The sequence below is a fragment of the Boleophthalmus pectinirostris genome, unplaced genomic scaffold, assembly GCF_026225935.1.
Source record: "Boleophthalmus pectinirostris isolate CB_2022bp ecotype Guang Dong unplaced genomic scaffold, ASM2622593v1 HiC_scaffold_22, whole genome shotgun sequence".
NCBI lineage: Eukaryota > Metazoa > Chordata > Actinopteri > Gobiiformes > Gobiidae > Boleophthalmus > Boleophthalmus pectinirostris.
The window spans coordinates 35,493,332-35,500,478 of NW_026571190.1; the positions used below are offsets into that span (position 1 = coordinate 35,493,332).

At 42.7% G+C, this 7,147-nt stretch overlaps 1 pseudogene; it reads left to right on the top strand.

Moving 5' to 3' along the window:
* The first annotated feature begins 2,422 nt into the window (after positions 1 to 2,422).
* Positions 2,423 to 4,133, top strand: LOC129410401 (kelch-like protein 10; annotated as a pseudogene).
* The last annotated feature ends 3,014 nt before the right edge of the window (positions 4,134 to 7,147 follow it).

Consider the following 7,147-nt stretch of genomic DNA (forward strand, 5'->3'; position numbering starts at 1 on the left):
ATCGTGGTCTATGTATCGAGGTACATATCGTATCGTGGCATATGTATCGAGGTATGTATCGTATCAGCTTCTTAATGATACCCAGCCCTAATCATCATGGATCAACCAAACCAGACCAAGTTCCAGGTCAGATCTGTGGAGAGGCGACCCAGCTCACAGTCAGAATGTCTGTTTTAGGTATTTTTTGAGCTATAAAACCACATGTAATTTACTAAATGTAAGGTAGAGCTGCTTAATTTTACAGTATGGAACATTCCAGACAGAGCAATGACATATTGAAACAAGCATAGCCAAAAAGTTACACAGTGCACCTTTTAATAGTAACTTACTTTAACCACTATACAAATATTATAAACATTTTTCCGCCCAGCATTTCCTTTGTAACTTAAGATGTTTTTCACGTTTCCCTGACTGCTCACGGCGTCCCTCTGGATTCAGTTGACCAGGCCAAAAAGCCACTAAACGGAGTAGTGAGCGTGCACAAACAGACTCCCATTAGAACAAGTGGAGCCAAATGCAGCCCTGACTTATTGTGACATTAGTGGCCTGAGAGCGGGCGACAGATGGGCTTGTTGTCACCAGCTAATGAAGTGTACAGAATGGTGTGGGGGGTTGAAGAGGTGCACACTTCCAGAGGTGATGCTGTAAGGCCAGAGGTGAGCTGGAACAGTCATTTGCTGGTAATGAGACTGGCCTTGGTCATTTCAATATTATGTTTTTTTCTGGGTTTTCTGCATTTTTAAAGGAGCATTGTGTAATTTTTCTGGTAGAGCGTTCATCATATGCTTTTTTTTTTTCCCGTGGAGATGTTATTGCTTTGTCTGGAGTCTTTTCGATCAAATGGGTGGTTTATTCCGATTTTAAAGCTGAATGAATTTACTCCTCGATCATGTAAACGTTTATTCCTCTTAAAAATAATTCCAGTCATTCAGAGCATGCTTGTTGGGTTGCTCTTCTGACGCGATGACGCTTTGCAAGATGGTGGCCCGGAGCAAGCGTTGGTCTCGATCCGAAACTATTTTTTTGATAAGTGCACTTTGGACTTGCATCTGCTGCTCTTTGGATTTGCGAGCGGGATGCGGGAGTGAGCTGAGGTAGAGCAGCCGATGACTCAGTTTGTCTTCTTTCTCTCTTCTCCAACACTCTTCCCTTCTCCTCCTCAGCCGACAGACGTAAAGTGTGATGATAAATGTCTCGCTTAGGCTACATTCAGACTGCAGGGTTTAATGCACAATTTGGATTTTTTGGTGAAATCTGATGTTTTTGCGAGGTTGTTCACATTTCCAATTAAATGTGACTTGTATGTGATCTCCAGTGTGAACATTAAAGTGTCCCACATGTGCACTGGAGACACAATGACGTCAATCGCAGCGAGCGTGCTCTGTGTTAACGGAAGTTGTCCAAACATGGACGCGAGCATTGAGCACCTGGAGATTTTAAAGTTCCTCTCGTACCGGAGTCAGAACATGAACAACTTACTTGTTTTAAGGAGGAGATTGAGAAGGAGAAGGACGAGGTTTTTGGCCGTGGCGTTTTGTGGGACAGCGGCAGCAACGTCCGTTGAAAGGAACATGTGGATGCGGAGACATAGCCAAGAGTGGTGAGTGGTGATGTGCTTCGCTTCAGTGACACGGAGTTCATTAACAATTTTTGCCAACTTCAGCGCAGAATAGTGACGTTTGTGGCTTGTTGATAACATGTAGGTTGGATGAATGCGCTTTGGCCGTTCAGACTGAATTTGCATGTCAAAAGATCAGATTTGGATCAGTTTTAGGACCATATATCGAAATGGCCTGAGTCACATTTGAAAAAATCGGATCTGTGTCGTTCAGACTGTCATTGAAAGATCAGATACAGGTCACACAGAGGCCAGCCATCGGATTTGGGTCACTTCAGGCTGCAGTCTGAACGTAGCCTTAATTATCATCAGAATGACTGCAAAAAAAAACAGTTTGTATCATGTTTGTCAGTGGTGTAACGACAAACTGAGATGACAAAAAAGCCGGTAGCAGCTGAAGTGTGTGTTTTCTTCCGGTAGACGTCGTGTCCGTGTCCAATCAGAACCACTCCCAACATCCAGACGTTGAGCGGAATTAAATAAAGGCGATTTAACGTGTTTTCCATGTAAACCTCAATTCAGAATTATTATCTATATTTTAATTCCAAACTATTTAATTTGGAATAATTAATTATGAATAAAAAAATAAATAAATCATATAAACATGACCACAGACAGAAGGTCAAAAGGTCGTGTGTTAAACTCATATTTCTGAATTTGTTTATTTTTGATTTTGTGGTGAAATAGAATGTTTTTAAATCTCTATGGAAACGCATAACATCGTAAACCCTCAGTTCCAGGGCACAGAGCACTGAGACAGACGTGTTTTCACTTCTCTACAAAGATTCAAGGACAAAACCAACCATGGACACGGCCGTGTTTGAGGATTTGTGGAGGGAACAGAAGTTGTGCGATGCCTTTCTCATCGTGGCCGGCGTACAGTTCCCGGTACACAAGCTGATTCTGTGTAGCTGCAGCACATACTTTAAAGACCTCTTCACTCAGTGGTCCAGCCCTGACTGCCGGGATTATGAAATCCCCTGTGTGTCAGCTGATATCATGAAGATCATCCTGGACTATTGTTACACTGGGGAGCTGCGCAACACCAACGAAAACTTCATGGAGCTCTTCATAGCTGCTGACTTCTTCAATGTGAGTGGCATTACCCAAGTCTGCTGCCAGGTCCTGGAGGAGCAACTGTCCTCCAGTAACTGCATTGCTATCTGGGAGATCACAAACAAATACTACTACGCCCAGCTGAGAAATGTGGCCTTTTTCTACATCCTGAAGCATTTCGAAGAAGTGGTGACAATGTCTGAAGACTTCCTCCAGCTCTCTGAGAAAGACCTGTGTTCAATCATTGATGAAGATCGGCTGAACGCGAGAGAGGAGACCACAGTGTTAAAGGTGGTCATCAGATGGGTTGCACACGATCCTGAGGAAAGGCACCAGCACTTGGAGAACCTTCTGCGGAAAGTCCGTCTGGGTCTGATCCACCCCAACTACTTAACTCGATACATGGATAGATACAACCTGCTCCAGTACAACCGTAACTGTAAGCTTGTGGTGGAAAGGACCATAAGAGTGATAAAGGAAGTCAGGAGGGGCATTGGTTCCCCGCACTCTGCTCTCCTATTCAATCCAAGGCTGCCCAGTTCGGTCCTTATGGCTATTGGTGGCTGGAGCTCAAACATGCCAACCAACAGTATTGAAGTCTATGACAACCGCTCCAATTACTGGGTGGAAATGGCTAACGGTGGGTGGACACCAAGAGGCTATCACGGCACAGTATTCCTTAATGGATTTGTGTACGTGATTGGAGGGCTCGACAACAATCTCTCATACAACACTGTGTACAGGTACGACCTGGTCAATTACATGTGGCAAGAAGTGGCTCCCATGCATTTACCAAGGGGCTACGTTAGCGTGGCTTTGCTGAATGGTTTGATCTACGCCATGGGTGGGCACAATGGAGTTGAGAGGATGGAGTCAGTCGAAAGATACTCTCCAGAGGCCAATCAGTGGACCATGATTTCAGCTATGAACGTACGGAGGAGCGATGCCAGCGCCACGATGTTCAACAGAAACATCTACATTTGTGGAGGTTTTAATGGTGTGCATTGCCTGTCATCAGCTGAAACTTACAACCCACAAACCGATGAGTGGACCATGATCGAAGACATGGCCAACCTGCGCAGTGGGGTCAGCGTCATCGCCTACGCAAACGAAATCTACGCTCTTGGTGGGTCTTCTGGTCAGTCTCGTCTGAACACCGTGGAAGCCTACAACCCCAGAACCAACATGTGGCGCCCAGTACCCAACATGCATATCGGGCGCAGCAACTTTAGCGTCGGGGTTGTGGACGATCGGCTGTATGTCGTAGGCGGGTTCCATGACACCAGCATTAGTTCTGTTGAATGTTTTGATGCGCAGACCGAAGGTGTGGACTCAGGTGCGGAACATGTATATCGCTCGTTCTGCCCTGAGCTGCTGCGTGGTGTCTGACCTTCCCAACATTGTCAACTACGTCCCGCTCCGCCCTTATCCTCTTCATGAAGATGTCAGTGAGGAGTAGAGCTGCAAAAAATCAAAAAGCATCTATTAACTGCAAAAAAGTGTTTGTCGTTGCCGTTTTTTTTAAATACAGTAGTGACAGTAGCTCATTTGGTGTTGTGCTCGTCCTCTGATCTGAAGCTTGCCATAAATTTTAACGTCTTGGGTTCTTTTTAAAGACAATACAGTAAAGTGTATTTACCTTGTTGACATGTTTCGGCTGCTAGCTGCAAGTCATCTTCAGAACCGTCCCCGGTGTTGGTGTTGACGTGTCGTATATCAGCTGTTGTTTCTTCCTGTAGGCGTGGTCAGCCTGATGGACTCGGCAGGTCACTCAGATTGACCACGCCTCCCGTCGCCCGGTGTTCTCTGGAGGAGGGTGTCCCAGGTGTGTGAAAGGAAGAACGATCCGTCATCTCGGTTAATGCTGTCCGTGCCTCTTTTCCTGATTTCACCGTCCTCCCTGATCCAGCGTTTGAACTTGTTGTTTTCCGATCCAATGACCCGAGCCCCGTCCCAATCCAGAATGTGCTTATTCTTTTTACAGTGTCTGATATGGTGGATTTTAGGTTTTCCTGTTCTACTTTATTATCATTTTGTGTTCTGGTGAGTCTCCCTGATGTTTCCTTTTCGCACTCCTTTTGGTGTTCCTTTTTTCGAGAGGCGTGGTTAGTCTGAGCGACCTGCCAAGTCAATCAGGCTGACCACGCCTACAGGAAGTAACAACAGCTGATATAACGTCCCCAATAAGGTAGAGACTAAATCAAACCTAAAAACCAAACCCAACTGTAAACACATCTTTTTTACATCAGTCCAAAATGAAGATACAACATGGCAATAGAAGCAGCAGAATTAACTTTAGTATTTACTTCTTTGTTTCTGCAGAGTGGCCAATAAGTCCCAATGCATTCAGAGTCCACGGCACCACTTGGCCACATTAGCCTTCCCTGTGTAAACACAAGCACTCCGCTGGTATCCTTTAAAAACCATAGACCGCCTAAATATTTTCATAGTTAATGTGACAGAAGCACAGCTGAGCTTAATGTGCAGAACAGTTAATGTTCACCCTTTACGCTCAACTCCTCGCTGCTCAGAGCTCACTGATCAAATTAAAACACAACACAGTTTTAGTGGAACTGGCACTCGGTATTGGCAGCAAAACAACGATGAGCATCTGCTATGAGACAGATACCTGACGCTGGTTTTTGTGCTTCTCTTGTATTAGTCTTATTACATGATTTGAGTAAGTATCGATTCTGAAAAAAACAAAAAAACAACTAAAAACACACACACACACATAATTTGAGCTTTCCTGAGCAATTTTAATATGATTTTGAACTTCATCAGACCTCATGGTAAAGAATAAGGCTGGGCATGATTAAAAAGTTGCCGATACGATACATATCTCGATACAGTGCGCTTTCGATTCAGTACGATATATTTTAAATCGATTCAATACGGTTCAATAAAAAAATAAATGCTAAACATGGCTGTGATACTAAAAGTCTTTGTTAAACCACTTCTTGTGCAAAGTTCACCCATGTTAATCCTCAAAACAGTAAAAATGTCAAATGTGTCGCATAAACAAGTTTCCTTCCATAAAACAGGCAACAAAACTGTAGCTCTGTAACAAAATATGTCAAAAAATACTCTTGGCGATATAACAATAGCAGCCCATGATATTGATACTGAATCATCACATTAAACGATACGATATATTGATATTTTTGCACACCCCTAGTAAAGAACGTACTATGATTTTATGCATGAAATTACGTTGTATTACTTAAGGAAGATTTTTCAGTTTTTGTTCTAATACTAATATTAACTGATAGTGGGGCAGAGACTAAACAATAATTAATTCATTGATTAAATAAAGTAAAACTATAATTTATATCCGTTAAACACATGGTGCACTGACTTGACTTAAGAGGCCAACCAGCTAAAGTTTACACTATGTGGGGCACTAAAATCACAAATGTATATAATGTATGTAAATATGTAATACAAAAAAAAGGAAATTTATGAAGAAAAGTAGAAAGCAAAACGTTGGAGAATTCAGAAGTAGCCCTGAGTTGTGAAGCAGAATCCCTCTGCATATGTCATTAACAGGAAAAGTCCACCCAGAATGTAGAGCTAGTTCACATACAAGGAAGATCTTTTTCTGACACTTTGAACCTTCATTTCACCAAAAGACATAGTGTTATTTGATTTATGTTATGTTTATTTATATATGAGTATGATCAGAAGTATTATTATAGTATTAGGCAAGTTTATTTGTATAGCACAATTCGTACACAAAGTAATTCAAAGTGCTTTACAGAATAAGAAATACATTAAAATCATAATAAAAACAAATCAAAACATAAATAATCATGAAGATTAAAATAAAAAAAGAGAGACATAAATTGGAGAGAAGAGTGCGGAATGAAAACCTTTCAGTTATATGCACAGTTAAACAGAAATGTTTTGAGCCTGGATTTAAACAGCGTCACAGAAGAGTCTGTCTCACATGTTCAGACTGTTCCAGGTTTTAGCTGCATGAACCTGAAACGCTGACTCCCCTTGTTTAGTCGTGACTCTGGGCACCAGCAGGAGGCCGGTCCCTGAGGTCCTCAGAGTGTGAGATGGTTCATATGACACTAACATGTCACAGATGGACTTTGGTGCTCGGCCATGGAGAGACTTGTACAAGCAGAGCTGCTTTAAAGTCTATTCTCTAGTCTAGTCTCTGCACAGGAAGCCAGTGCAGAGACCTGAGCACAGGACTTATGTGCTCGTACTTCCTAGTTCGAGTAAGGACCCGAGCTGCAGCGTTCTGGATGTTCTGCAGCGTCTCACAGCTCGTTTTGAGAGACCAGTGAGCAGACCATTACAGTATCTAACCTACTGGAGACAAACGCATGGATAAGTTTCTCCAAGTCTGATTTAGACAGAAAACCTTTGATTTTTGCTATGTTTTTTAGATGGTAAAAGGCTGCAGATGTTATTGATTTGATGTGGCTGTTAAAGTTCAAGTCTGAGTCCATTATTACC